Below are 14558 nucleotides of genomic sequence, written 5' to 3'. Positions count from 1 at the left end.
TTCAATACCAGCAGGAGATATCGCTATCGGTGACATGCTATTGAAGATGGATGTGGGAGGCGCGGCAGGGGGAGTTGTGTCTTCGTTGGTGAACACGCTTGCAAATGCGTTATTGAAGATAAGAGAACATTGGTTATCTCTAACAAAATTACCATCACGATCTTTCAGTTGGATGTTTACCGATGGAGATTTTGGGTTTATAACTTTGTAGAATCCTTTGGGGCTGTGCTTCAAGAGGTTAACGAGGCCCTCGCTATAGAACATGCGTTTCGAAGAAGTCACCAATGATTTGTATTTCCGGGCGCACTCTTGATATTTTAGCAGTGGTGATGCAGACTTAGAGCGCTTAGCAAGCCTGTACAGACGTTTCTTTTTACGGGCGAGCAGTTTGATTTCATGATTGTACCATGGGGCATGACAAGGTGTCTTGATGAGAATGGAGGGTATATAGGCTTCAATAAGTGAATTAATCTTGGATTTGTATAAATACCAGTTTTCCTCGACTGTCCGTACTACAAAATTCGCAAGAAAGTTAGCCAAGTAATTGGATAATTCAGAATTTATTTGGTCGTAGTTACCCTTATCGCATAATCTTATGCGTTTGCACGAGGAACGACGGGGCACGCTGGGGACAGATATTGTAAAGTGTAGTACTTTGTCGTCACTCAAGGCGCATGGAGAAAATACAGAACCTACTATATCTGGGTCGTTAGTGAGGATTAGGTCTAGGATGTTTGATGATGTGGGAGTTACACGGGTGGGTTCATGAACCACCTGATGAAGGTCAAACACATGACACAAATCAATGAAAGAACGTTCTTCACTGCCAGAGGCTGAGGTGGATCTCCAATTAATTGAGGGGTAGTTGAAATCACCAAGAAGAATAACCTTTGAATTTGAGAATTTGTGAAATATATGATGTAGTGATTTGTGTAATTCTGGGATGAATGCATCACAGCGATAGAAGGTAAAGCCAGGACACTCTGGTAACAGCTCACTGTCTCTTATAACTGGCGATAACCAAGTTTCAGTAAGTGCAACAGGGTCACATTCACAGGATTGCAACAAACTACACAAATCCCTACGCTTTGGAATCAAACTGCGGACGTTACAAAAAACAACAGATCAAGCATGTGCGGTAGTACAGTGGTGGGAAACAGAACAGATCAGCTATGGTGTACGTTCAACAACCTGTTTTAAACATTGTTTTAAAGCAACCTGTTTTAAAGCATTAAAAGTGAAGATTTAGTACACATGCACGACACAATTGCTCTGCACCTCCGTTCTCATCAAACAAGTAGCTCAAGGTAAAAGTCGGACGCACAATCGTGCCGTAAAGGTTGCGGCAAAATCGGAAGTAGTTGGCGCCTTCAGTAACCTAACTACTGTAGTTAACTACTTCAAATAGTAGTTTAACTAGTAGTTGCACACTACATTTCTGCAAGTAGTTGATAACTACTTTTTAACTACCATCGGGTAGTTTAACTAGTAGTTTAACTACATGTAGTTAACTATTGGCCATCACTGATATATATATATATATATATATATATATGTGTTTCTCTTGCAATTGATAATTTCTTACTTCGCGTCGTGACATAACTATGTTCATGAGCGATGCAATAGTGGTCGGTCTGTGGATTAATTTTCTCCACCTGATGCTTCTTTCACGTGCGCCTAAAGCACGGCCCAAGGCAAACCGTATTTAACCTCCCTTGAAAAGACTGCGTGTCTAAGTCAGTTGTACCCTGCCCAGTGGCGTAGCCACGGGGGGGCTAGGGGGGGCTCGAGCCCCCCCTACCTGCCACGGACCGAACCACGCAAATCGTGCAAATCCGAGGAGAACATAATATATGGGGGAAGGGGGGGGGGCAGTGTGACGATCGCGAAAGTCCTCGCAGTTCATGGCGTCTATCTAAGCAGCATTCTTGAATAGTTTGCAAACTATTAGCTTTCAAAATACTTCCAATCTCGTGACACCACCTCATTGGTCATGACCAGGGTTTGTTACCGAAAATATTATTGTTTCCGTTTCCGGTAACTGAAAAACTCAGCTTTTCGTTCCCGTTTCAGTTTCATTTTCGGTAGCGGTTTCTGTTTGCGTTTCCTTTTAAGAATTTCGTTTCCGTTTCCGAGGTAATTTCGGTACTGATTTCTGTTCCTCATCCGGAACTCGTACTGTCTGGTTTTGGCTTTTTCATGTCAGATATTCTAGTTACATAATGGATGCAAAAGAACAGCCACACCAAACACAAAGACTAAAGACTTTAATGCAAAGTTCGTCACGAATCTTATACACCGCAAGTAGATGCCTCTCTAGGTTGCGGAAATACATGCCTTTAAGTTTCAAAAGTATCCGCTCGTGTGCAAAAATAACACGTCATCCAAAATTTTCGCGTCGATGAATGAATGAATGATGACTGGAAGAATAGTGCGGATATATATAATTTTCATATTAACGCGAAAACACTTAGGGAACGTCCTGCGAATTTGGTTTCCGTTAACGTTACCACTTTTGAATTTCGTTTCTGTTTCGGTTTCTGGTAGTGGAAACTAAAACAATTTTGTTTCCGTTTCCATTTTCGTTTCCTGTTGAATTTCGGTAATTACCGTTTCTCGTTTCCGGTAGCCAGACCTGGTCATGACAGCCTATACATGTAATCGTATTGTGAACGTCCAAATAAATTATTTTCGTTCCATTTTTTTTATTTTATTTGCATCCGCATTTTGCAGTGTGCACAAGTATGTCACCCAGGATCAGCGGGGTGGGGGTTGGGGGGCGAGTTTTCGTATCAAGCCCCATCTACCTTGGAGGTCTGGCTACGCCACTGACCCTGCCACCAAGTTGATAGCGTCCTCGACCGAAATCGAACCCACAACCTGTCGACGAACATTTGGGGGTTTTAGAGTGAGGTGTCTCGATAAATCACTGATTGTAAAGTACGGGCAGATTTAATCGGATGGTGTACAATGGCTATCCTTTGCAATCTAGCCGCGTGCAGGCGGGTTCCTCGCGTTCGAGATCGGCTATCATATAAAGACGGCGTTCGGGCACAAGTATGACAGGATTGTGACTCTGAGGCAAGGGAGAGCAAATCGTTGGAGATTACATTTCCTCACACCATTTTCAAGGCAGTTTCGGAAAACGCTTTTGTGGCTCTCAAGTTAGAGCCCACGTCGGATTCGTGAGCAGTGCAAGGATTCTCGGACCTGACTTGGGGTCAGGGTTTGTGATCCGTATTCTTTCACATCGCATCGGGACAGGATCATGAGTAGGGAAGAGAAGCGGAAGGGCGGCTGAGTGTGCCCAGGTAAACCTTCTTCGCTTCGGACACTGGCCGGCTGATAGATGTATAGGATCGCGCAGTGCTTTACCACAAGTACCGTGCCTTATACTGACGACTGCCTCATCAAATATGGTTACGATACTACACCGCAATGTATTTCATGCGATATAAATTACGTTCTTCAAGTAATGCGGCTACAACAGATGCAGCATCTCCACGTGCTATGTGCTATCTCTACCTAACATTATGTTGCCTATCTATTCCCCCCGTTCCGTACCCCTTAGCTGGTGTACTTTTACAAGTGGCAAGAGCTTCTGCGATAATGCGCCTGCTGTTATGAGTCACATCTTAACTACTGCTTATCGCTCGCTATTAAAAAAAAAACAAAAAAAAAAACACTTCATGTAAGAACTGAAGGAAGTGAGTTTCGGAGACGCACTACTTGGTGTAGCCAATGTAGCCTGCGTGTGTACTACTAGCTTGTTGAATGCCAGCATTCAATAACAAGCAATGGAAGAACGTCGCTAAAGTTGGAGGTATAAGAACGACAAAATGAAATCTACAATAGCATAAAATTACAATGTCCTTGTTCAGAATATTCACCAGCTGGAACGCGTGCAGGTGCGGGTAATCAGAAAACACTATTGGTGCTCGGAATTATTAAAAACGGAACTATATATTTTGGAGCGAACACGCAACACTTTCCTGGACAAAGAAGTTAGGAGCATGAAGAAAATGGAGTCCGTGTCAAAGTACCGTCGGCAAACGAAAACAAAACGCACCACTGAAGCTATCTAGTACATTTATTAAGACACACGGTTTTCCCCAGAGCAATCCTGGGCTTCTTCAGGTGTACATAAAGAATGAAACAACAACAACAACAAGAATAACAACTTTACTGCGAAATAAACCCAAGACGAGGAGTAAAGACAAATTCTCCAGACAACGAGAATTTGTCTGTACTTCTTGCCTCGGGTTTATTCCGCAGTCATGCACCAGCATGTCAGCACCATTTCGCCTTTGTCAATAACGTTAGTATAAGCAAATATAACATTCTTATGTGTTTGTTTGTCTTGTGCTGCCAGAGGTTGTTTTTCTGCCAGGGCAGACTAAGCTGGGCATAGTGAAAAGGCATCATCGAGCCGGGGGTGGAGAGTTAATTGTCCCTTCTATATGGGCCAAATTTAGGGCGTATTTCGCACCAGTTATAGTTACGATGGGAGAAATTTCACGGCTAAGCGTAAATTATGTGCCCCGTCGAAGAAGACGTATTCGACTGTAGTGTCAGAATCTTAAAGCTCAAAAAGCGTCTCTAGGTAAGCATCTGTTTGAAGTTCGATAGGCCAACCAGGAAGTGTATAGCCGCCACTGGTCCCCAGCCTGAAGCCCGTTCGTCGCGAGAACCTTTTAGCAATTCAAGTATCCAACTGAGCCGCGAGGGAGAATTTATATCGCATATAATGATCTGGGTAGGCAGAACCTCTCGTGTGTAGGCAGGTCACCCAATATGAAGGATTACACGGAGAATGAAGCACAAGGTTTGGGTCGTACCCTAGAATCGCTAAATGAGTTCCCGGCGATCAAGAGGCCGTTCGTGCAGTACAACACGGGAATCCCGTCATCCGCTTCCGCTGAACGAGTGTTTAGTATATGGTAACAGATGTCCTGTCGCTGAAGCAGGCAAGGCTAGCGGATGACAACTTTGAGCATCAACTGCAACTACGCTGAAATAAATCTTATTTAAAGTTTTTGCCTATACCAGTCTCGTTTCTGCAGGGAGCACCGATTTGGGGGATATTTGGGTGGCTATTGCCTATAAAAAAAAAAAAAAAAAACGCGGAAGAAAACTTATGCGTGGCACGTTTGAGGGTTATGTCCCAAAACACGTAAATGTGTAATGCCAGAGTAATGCCATTGCTTGATGAACGTAATGACATTACTAATTCATTACTTTATATAAAAGTAACGAGGATTGGCAGTGCATTAAAAAATAAAAGTAATTTTCCCGCCTCTCCTCAGAGAGGAGCAGGAACGCGGAGTTTCCTCCTCAGTAACCCAGAGTTCCTCTCTCGCTGCGAAGCAGGAACCGAGAGTTCTTCCTCAGAGCGGAGCAGGAACTCAGAGTCCCCCACTCAGAAAAAAGCAGAAACCCCCCACCCCCTGTGTCCCACGTACTCCTTCCGACTGTCGTCTTTCCACTTCTGGACACCGCTCGACCCACAGCTGCTTCGCAGTGCTAACACAGAATACGCAAAGTGAAGATAAGAAACGGACTCTTTCGGATGGTCTTGTTTTTCCGCGATATTTTCTCGGTGCACGCCCTCGTCCGTGGACATCCCATCCGATAATGTCGTCCATGCGGATGCCCGATGTTGTGCTCAGAGGGGAAGGAAGAGTTAAGCATAACGAATGTGAGCGAGCAAGCCGTCTTAAAGGAACCTCAAGTGGGCCTCAATGATTTTTTGTTTGTTGTTGGCTGCGTGTCGTGTTCAGCAACGAATAAATTGAGCACCTGCAAGAGAACGACGAGCTCAAGTGTCCTGCAGCGCGCGTAACAGGCTTTTGAAAAACCCTCCACTCTTCAAAAGAGCGTGTCGGAGAATGAGGAGGGTACTCTGTGACGTCACATATGCCTCTGTCAGGGCCAGTCATGTGACGCATGACGTAGACCGGCGCAGCTCATGCGTTCAGCAGCGCGCGAGCTGAGAAAGAAAGAAACAAGGCAAGGGGACATGCCGACAACACGCGGGCTGGGCTGTTTCGCAAATTTGATTGCGCTGTGACCCCGTCCCCGAACCCCACGACCCCTGGGGCACTAGGGGAACCCAACCTAACTAACCTAACGTGGCCTAACCCGATATTTGGCATTGTCACAAGCGCCGCCTCCCCGCTCCTGCCGCTGGTAGAAGTGTCGTTCCCGTAGTTTAGCCGAAACCTTTATCTGTTATGTATACAACGCTGCATCATTCATTGCGACATCTTGAACACTTTTGAAATTATAAGCGTTTTAAATTACTCCCAATTTCGTCACGCAGCCCCGCCGGTCATGGCACTGGTCATGCCGCCAGCCATACTTACCACAAAGGAAGGCTTGGCTCTATGCGTCCGAACAAACGGAAAATACGAGCAAAATTCTTTCTTCGCGTTTTGCCCTTCTGCCACCGTGTCATTGCGTGGGGCGAACCGCGTCACTGCGAGTGAACTGGATACTTGCATATCTTGGCCTTTCTTTCCCAGGGTTGTTGTCCTATACGTATCAGCTACAACGGAGCAGGCAGGAACTGTAACACAATCTGAGACTGCGTGGCGACTATCAGATAGGCGGATAACTTAAACACAGGGTTGCGCTGTTTACACCAGGTGTTGAAACGTTTTATCTGGAACCGACAGCGAAAGTTCAGATGCAAGGGGGTGTGTGGCTGGCATGAGTCTTCTCAGTGCGACGCGTCACCTCGCGGGGCTGCACAGGTGAAACAACGTCCAGCGCTACCTGTTCGCCCTTATGCACTTGCTCTACATTGTGCCGCTTGCGTGGGTTTGAAGTTGGTACCTGCACTCCTTCGGTGAAGCATCCCTGATTTGTTCAGGTATGTGGAAATCGCATATCCTCCTTGATAGAAAACAAGAGACTAGCCAGGCGGGACGAAACAACAAAGAGTGTTTCCGTTTGGTACTGGCAGGTCGCTTTACGTCGCGAGACAACTGCGACCATCCATCGGTCTGTGGATTGATTTTGCCACTGCACACTGTATTAAACGGTCCTCGCCAAAGATGGCGTCATACGCGACTCCGTCTTTAGGGTGGTGACATCTCCAGTCGATGTCCCTCAGGCGGCCGCCATGTTGGTCCCCTGCTTTTACAGAATCGCGAAAGGTGCTGCAGAAACGAACTTCACCGCATAGCACGCTCCTAGCAAACCATCATCTCGAATTATATCGTTATCTGCTCTGATTTGCTGAAAACGGGAGGCGTGTATACGCCGTTTTTGTGAAAATTATGTACAGCGTAAGTGTCACAAAAATAGGTGTACGATATCCTTCGAGATGATGGTTGACTAGAACCGTGCTATGCGGTGAAGTTCGTTTCTAAGAGAGTATGCTCACCACACCACGCCGTCTAGGGAATGGGGACTAAGATGCATGGCGAGCGGCGGCAAGTGGTGTGTCAAAGGCTGACACCACCATAAGACCGAGTCGCTTATGTAGGCCCCCTAATACTATCTGCCTCTGAGAGTGCTGCTATTCAGGCACTATAACTTGTACCCTGCTACAGAATTGCTGGCCGGTTTCAAACCCGCAACCTCGGGACCAGTAGCCACACTCTAAAAACAGAACTTCACCACATAGCACCATTGCCACGAATGATAGGGTTATCGCTTCCGATTCGAGGAGAGAAGGGGGCATACGCCTTCTTGTGTCAATTTGGGTATATGGTAATTGGCGTACGCCTCCCTCTCTCCTCGAATCAAAAGCAATAACCCTGTCGTTCGCGGCAATGATTGGCGCACTACGTGCTATGCGGTGAAGTTCTGTTTTGCCCCCAGGGCGTCAGTCGTGACGTTGCCCACCTCTGTGAGGCCGACAACGGCGAGCCCTTTCTTTCACCACCACTACCACCATCGAGGTCTGTGTTCTGGTGGGCATTTAATATGTTCCTACCAAAGTGTTCTCGGAACCACATAGAGGAGTGATTCTCAACCTTTTTTGCTCCATGCACCCCTTTTTGCCGTTCAACACTGCTTTATCCCCTCTCTCCTATATTAACTCCAAAGCAATAAACCCGTGAAAAATTGGAGGTATTCGCTTCTTCCGTGTTTCTCGAAACTATTGTTTGTGGTGAGCGCCTGTTACTGCTAGACCGTTCGCGCCCAGGAGCCATCATGACATACCGGCGGGGCGGTGAGGGAGATGTCCTGTGATTGATACACTACACAGAGTGCGGCAACGGCCAATTGCAGGCGAATGTTACATGGTGTCACCCACCACCTGTAACCCACCCCTACGGGTTGAGAACCCTTGATCTATAGAGCTAGTTCGCAATGCAATATAGAGCCCTGCACGGGCCGACTTTTCCGGGCCCGACCCGGCCCGGGCGCATGGCAAAATGGCCCGTGCCCGGACCTTCAAGTTTTTATGCGGCACATCCCGGCCTGATGGCCCAGTGAACAGAGCCCGTCCCGTCCCGGTGATTCAGCGCGTAGATCCCGGCCTAGTATTTCCAGAAGTGACGTACGCGTTTCTAGCGCTGATCACACACATTTATAAGAGATGACACGGCACAAACATACAAGAACTGTCAGTTTGACACCCCAACAGCACGAGACCAAATTAAATCCAGGACGCACGCGCCCAAGCGCGTTACCGTTACACTACCAAGTTTTTGTGGATGTAGAGGACGCCGTCGGCAAACTCCTCCCAATCCTTACTCCTCTCACCAAGCTTTGCGAACGTGTTTTTGAAAATACTTTTAGAAGTGAACTTCACCACATAGCACGTTCCTAGCCAACCATCATCCCGAATGACAACGTTCTCGCCCTAGATTTGTTGAAAACGCGGGAGGCGGAGCCTATTTTGTGCCATTATGCACGACACAGAATAAGCTCCGCCTTCCGTTTTCAACAAATCTAGGGCGAGAACGTTGTCATTCGGGATGCTTGTCATTGCGCGCAATAATGAATATGGTCAATGAAATACCAGCTCCGGTGGCGCAGCGGTAACGCGTGCGCTTGGAGACTGGGAGGTCCGCGGTTCGAATCTCTTCGAATCTCTTCGCGGTTCGAATCCGCGGGCCGGCTGTGCCGTCTGGGGTTTTTCCTGGGTTTCCCTCAGATGTGTAATAGTGTATGCCGGCACAGTTCCCCTGAAGTCGGCCCATGGACGCAGCTATCCTCCCCCCCCAACGGATTCCGCTCGGTCTTCCACTTCACCCTTTCCTCCTCTCCACCATCTTTCCCTTCCCGAGAAACATGCCGCCTAATCAGGCAGGCAGACCTCTCGGGTTCCTCCCAACGACACTCCTCCTCCTCCTCCTACAGGGGCGTGCTATGTGTGTGCAAGCCATACCGTCTGGCTGACCACTCTAAACCCATAATAAGGAAGGAAGGAAGTTCATTTTTAAGAGTGTACGTGAGGAGTCAGGAGCAATGGAAAGTGGCTTTGAGAATGTTATAGAGGGTCGAATCATACGCATAATGCAGTGTCCTTTGCTTGTTTTTGCAAATACTATGCACTAGAATGACGCAAGTACGGGATGATATGGACTAGTCCTTCATTGCGTGTGCGTGATAGCTATTGAAGAATGGCTTGACGAGAATGTTCCTCTTGCTGCTAATGATTTACGTGTCAGAAGGAGCGGCGAGCCATTTTAAAAATCGGCATAGGCTCTATTGAGCTCTCCAAATCAACTTTCGCGAGCGCGACATGGATGTTCAGATACAGGCCACGACAGGATAGGTCGAATAATCAACCACCATGCCGCTACACGTAACTTGTGTTCGCTCGAGCAAGATGTTATCTTAGAGTCACAAGATATGATAACGTGCTTGTGAAGACACCTAACGCGCGTCCATTTACTCCATGTACGGGCTGAGGACGTGACTTCTTTTGGAAAGAAAAAGGAATGGGTAAATGTATACCGCATCAAAGTGGCATACAAGGTTCGCATGCGTGGCAAAGCAAGACATCGGAAAGTCGAGGCCGAGAAACATTCATAGCTATAGTACCGTGGACAGTGAATGCAGAAGAGTGACGTTTTAAAGTGAGTGAAATCATTTGTCGCTGTCATTGCAAAATACTGCTTTTTCTCAGTCTTGTACATATATCGACGTAAACTACCACTTCTGATTACACAAAGTTGTCCCTTTCTTGTACGACATCGACAGGAGGCTCCGCACGCAGAGGGCCTCGTTTTAACGCGCTAATCGCCAGTGTACGCTTTTGAAGCATAATTTTGTTACGTAAGATGAAAGGACTAGCATCGGACCATGTCCTGGCAAAATGTAAATGAAATAAAAGGGCGACTTTTCGAGAAACGGACGCTCAAAATCGTTGTTTTTATCGAAATCTACCTTAACATTTGCCACTTTCAGCAGATACCTGTAGGATACGGTATACACGGTATACATATCATATGAAAGAGCATTCAAATCTGAGTGAATTGATACCAAATATGGTAATGAGGAACATTTACAGCCAGAGAAATCATGCGTCGAAGTTTGAACAAAACTGCGCGAGAGAGCATGTTCGTCATTTTTTATAGCACAGAGCGTTGCACCTGCGCGCCAAAATTTGCACTCGGGCTCCTGGCCTTTAGGCATACTAAAGCATAAAAACATTTCACAACAATATCTTTTAAAACTCGGGAGATGTACGCGTGCAAACACAACAAAACTGAAACACTGGAATTCAGGGCCGGATTTTCTCGATTTTTTGCGCGAAAACTATTCCGTAGAAATTATTCATTTTATCGCTGTTGGTCATCATGTACGATGAGCTTTTAAATATAAAAAAAATCATGAAAATCCAGGAGGTCGATGGGACCTCCCTGCCTGAACTGACGTGAAACCGGCCTACAGGTTTTTGGTCATACCAGTGAGCTGCAAGATACTGGGAAACAGTTTTGACAAGCTTGCTGTACAGATTCAACGAACTAACACATACTTAACTTATACACATATAAGTCATTAGGCTTTTAGGAGGAACTAATACATTTGAAAACTTCGTCAGGAATTTTGAGATATTAAATATTTGGGAACCTACAACTTTCTTTAATTTTTAGGCCAATAGTTGGTGCGTGTTTAGGGTTATATACAGGGGTAAGGAACTCGCTACCGGTGACGAGCGCACTACAACTCTTTTATATTCTTGTCTACACGTTGATACGTATGATAGTGTCGCGTATTTACAGTATAATAAAAGCTGTTGATGAAAAACAAGATGATAAACTGTCGTAGCGAATAACGTGAGACTAAAGCGTCATTTGATGACCACGGCGATGTTGCACAAGGTTCTGACGAGGGCCGATAACTGCAGTCACGTTCAATGAATTCCAGCTGATATCCATTCAACAGAGCCAGCGGAGGCTATGCAATGCTGCGGCGCATCAAGTGGGTTGTAGTTGAATGATGACATCTTGATATCATGTAAAGAAAATATCTACGGAGGAGTGTTATGTCAACGAACTGCGACACGGAGTTATTGTTTTCTAAACTTTTGTTTCGTTCACCACATTACCGCCAGGAGTGGGGTAGAGTAACTCAGTACCGCCCCTGGAGATGAAACTTCATATTCATCATCATTCAAATAAAGTTATTGTTATTTTTCTGTTTAGTTTTAATTTCAATATTTATTTTCTTTTCGGTTGGAAGAGGAAGCAAAAAGCCGAGGAGGCTTGACTAAGGCTCCCCTCCCAATGTACTCCGTACAGCAACAGTACAAAATGACAAAGTAACAATACAAATTAACAATATACAAGGTTAAATACAATGAGGATAAAGTGATTAACCCATGTTTAGAATTAAGCTTAGAATGAAGTTTAGTGCTACTTTCCAGGTGACGACTTAGTATAGTTTGTTAGCCAAACCCACAATAAACGTGCTTTCAGCCAACACGGTGCTATTCACATGTGGCTCGGTGAAACATTCAGTTTGTATCGCGGATAATAACGATAGCAATTATCGACGATCCCGTGACCCTGTATACAGCAATTTAGTAAGGACACCCAAGCAGCACAATGTACTGAAAGTCGAGTGCAATGGGGGTGGACGGTATGTGTCTTATCAATGTTCTTTACTTTCACGGGTCTGTTCAAGGCTTTCCATCAACCCGGCCACCCCCATTGCACTCGACATTCAGTTCATTGTGCTGCTTGGGCACATTCTGCACCGAAGAACAAAAAGCAGCAATATCGTCGCCAGATAACCGTTGTTAGCGTCCTGACAGAATGTGTTTACCAGGAAACTGCGTCCACCAGAATAATGCTAAAAAAAGTACGGGATTCATCATTGTGAGAGCCATTGTCTCCTAACGAAACAGCAGAGCTTATCAACTGCTTGTCGTGTATTCTAAAAATGACTAGGCGTTCCAGAAACCCCCTTCCAAAGACTAGGAGCTCTGGAACGAGAGGCGTAAATATTCGAGGCAAAACTATAACAATGCGTTTTCCGTGCTTTGATTTTTGTGTTACAAAACGGTCCACAGTGAAACCACTGGTCGTTGTACACGGTGTTTGCTCTAACGTGTACAGAAATTTTATTTAAAGCGAGCGATAAAAGAGAAACCAGCGCTACTTTTCAGCTGCTTGACTAAGAAACAGGTGCTAGTAGTGAAGCCGTACCTGTTTCTGACTCAAGTAGCAGAAAAGTACCACTTGCTTTTCTTTTATCGCTCGCTTTAAATATAATTTCTGGACACGTTAGAGCCCTGTACACTCTAAGAAAAAAACACACATTTTGGGGACAAAATGCATTGCCACAAAAAATAGTCCCTTTCGGGAGTAAATGCACGGGAGTAAATGAATGTCAAAGAGTGGAGACTGCATTTCACGCGCTGTTGTAAGAGTCCCAGGTGCATAATTCGTGTGCATGCATGAAAATACTTTGAAGCAAACCGTCAACCGTGATATATCGAGTGATATAAAATCTTCCGCCATACATAGGGCACAAGTTGCGAAGAAAGACGCGCTAACTGTTTCTTACTGTGTGGCTGGAAAATTGCTACGTTTGCTGAGTTATACAGCCTTATGCCATCAAATTGACCTAGGGCACATATTTACGTAGATTGTTGCATTCAGGAGACCATTCGCGAAGTTCAGTGACAATTAGCAGTCTTGTGGAGTAAATGTCGGAACTAAATGACGGGTTAGGGGACTAAAATGGGGAGTAATTGCAGTCTAGGGGAGTAGAAGCTGCACTTACTCCCCGTTTTACTCCTTTTTTTTCTTAGAGTGTATAGCATCTAATGTGTTGCGCCTTATTTTTCAGCAAGACTGATTAAGCTCTCAAGCAATCTCATGGTATTCTGCCACTTATCCTGTCTTAACTACTTTGGCGCAACTTAATCTTAGTTATCCTTGCGCCAGATAAATCCAAATCACTCACACTTATTCTCCCGATCATTATACATTTGCAAGTCACACCATGTCAGCTGGGTTTCCACCCCTGCCTCGGTTTAAATGAAACTATTGTACTGACCAAAAGTACTTTCTTTGGATGTTCTTTATTGGAGTAGCAGAATTCGTCAGGTAACAATTTCAATTTCTTCCCTTTTTCCCCTTCAAACTTAAACTCAATTTTCTTCCCTTTTATCACGGGCACAATCCGACCGGTGTCTTCTTTTCTCGAGTGTTCCTGTTCGACGTTCGGCCCCGAATCTTCTTATCTGGTACCCAATTAGAGGGGATAAGCAGTCGTTTGAACCCGACCGCGGTGGGTCAGATAAGATATTAGAGTATCTTTCGCTCGCGGTCCATAGGATTTCCTAAATCACCAATTCAGAGGAAGAAGTTTCCTGTGAAGCTACGCTTGGAGCTAGCTGGGGTGAGTGATGCATTTTCTTCCCGATCGAAGCGTTTCGCAGAGGAGTGGAACGTGTAAGAAGTGCGAGCATCGTCAACAACAACAACAACAACTTTATTTCAGGATGATGGGTGGGTAGCATCGTCGGTGCTTCTATAGTCGTCAAAATAACCAATTTTAATGATTTCTACGATTTTGTCGGGGATTTTTTGATAGAACGGAGGAAAGAAATTGCGAATACCTGGTACACCCTTAAAACAAAACTTGAGAGCATAGCACTCTCCTAGCAAACCATCATCCTAGCAAACCATCATCCCGGGTGACATCATTCTCTCCCCTGATTTCTTGAAAACGGGAGGCGAACGCCATTTTTGTGACAATCATGACTGCACACGTGTCACAGCTAGAATAGGTGTACGCCTCCCACTTTCAACAAATCAGGGGAAACAACGATGTCATTTGGGATGTCGGTTGGCTAGGAGCGTGCTATGCGGTGAAGTTCTGTTTTAAGAGTGTAGAAACTTGCAGGATAACTTGTAACACATAAAATGACGAGCGCAAGACTGCAGCATGCTTGCAAGAGCACTGCATTCGTCCAACCGGTATGTACCGTTCCAAAACCTCGCCGCCCCGCGGCCCATAAAAATATAAACACCCCCACGCACACACACACGGTTTCCCTCGCCGCGACGCCGGACGTCTTCGGATCTCAGCGCATGAACGTTAGCCAAAAACGATCATGCACTGATATTTTATTA

At 45.6% G+C, this 14558-nt stretch overlaps 1 protein-coding gene across 3 annotated transcripts in view; it reads left to right on the top strand.

Moving 5' to 3' along the window:
* LOC135391338 (uncharacterized) overlaps positions 1-14558 on the top strand; it is a 40361-nt gene that overhangs the window by 3623 nt on the left and 22180 nt on the right. Inside the window, exon 1 of one of the 3 annotated variants that reach the window (XM_064621581.1) lies at positions 6642-6874. The exons of 1 other annotated variant lie outside the window; for it this stretch is intronic. The gene's annotated coding sequence lies outside the window, so the exon portion shown is untranslated. Of the gene's footprint in view, positions 1-6641; positions 6875-9976; positions 10044-14558 lie in introns of those variants that run through there. One more of the 3 variants, XM_064621583.1, reaches the window with a different exon arrangement.

This window comes from Ornithodoros turicata, chromosome 4 (genome assembly GCF_037126465.1).
Source record: "Ornithodoros turicata isolate Travis chromosome 4, ASM3712646v1, whole genome shotgun sequence".
NCBI classification, from domain to species: domain Eukaryota; kingdom Metazoa; phylum Arthropoda; class Arachnida; order Ixodida; family Argasidae; genus Ornithodoros; species Ornithodoros turicata.
This window is presented reverse-complemented; position numbering and strand designations above follow the sequence as displayed.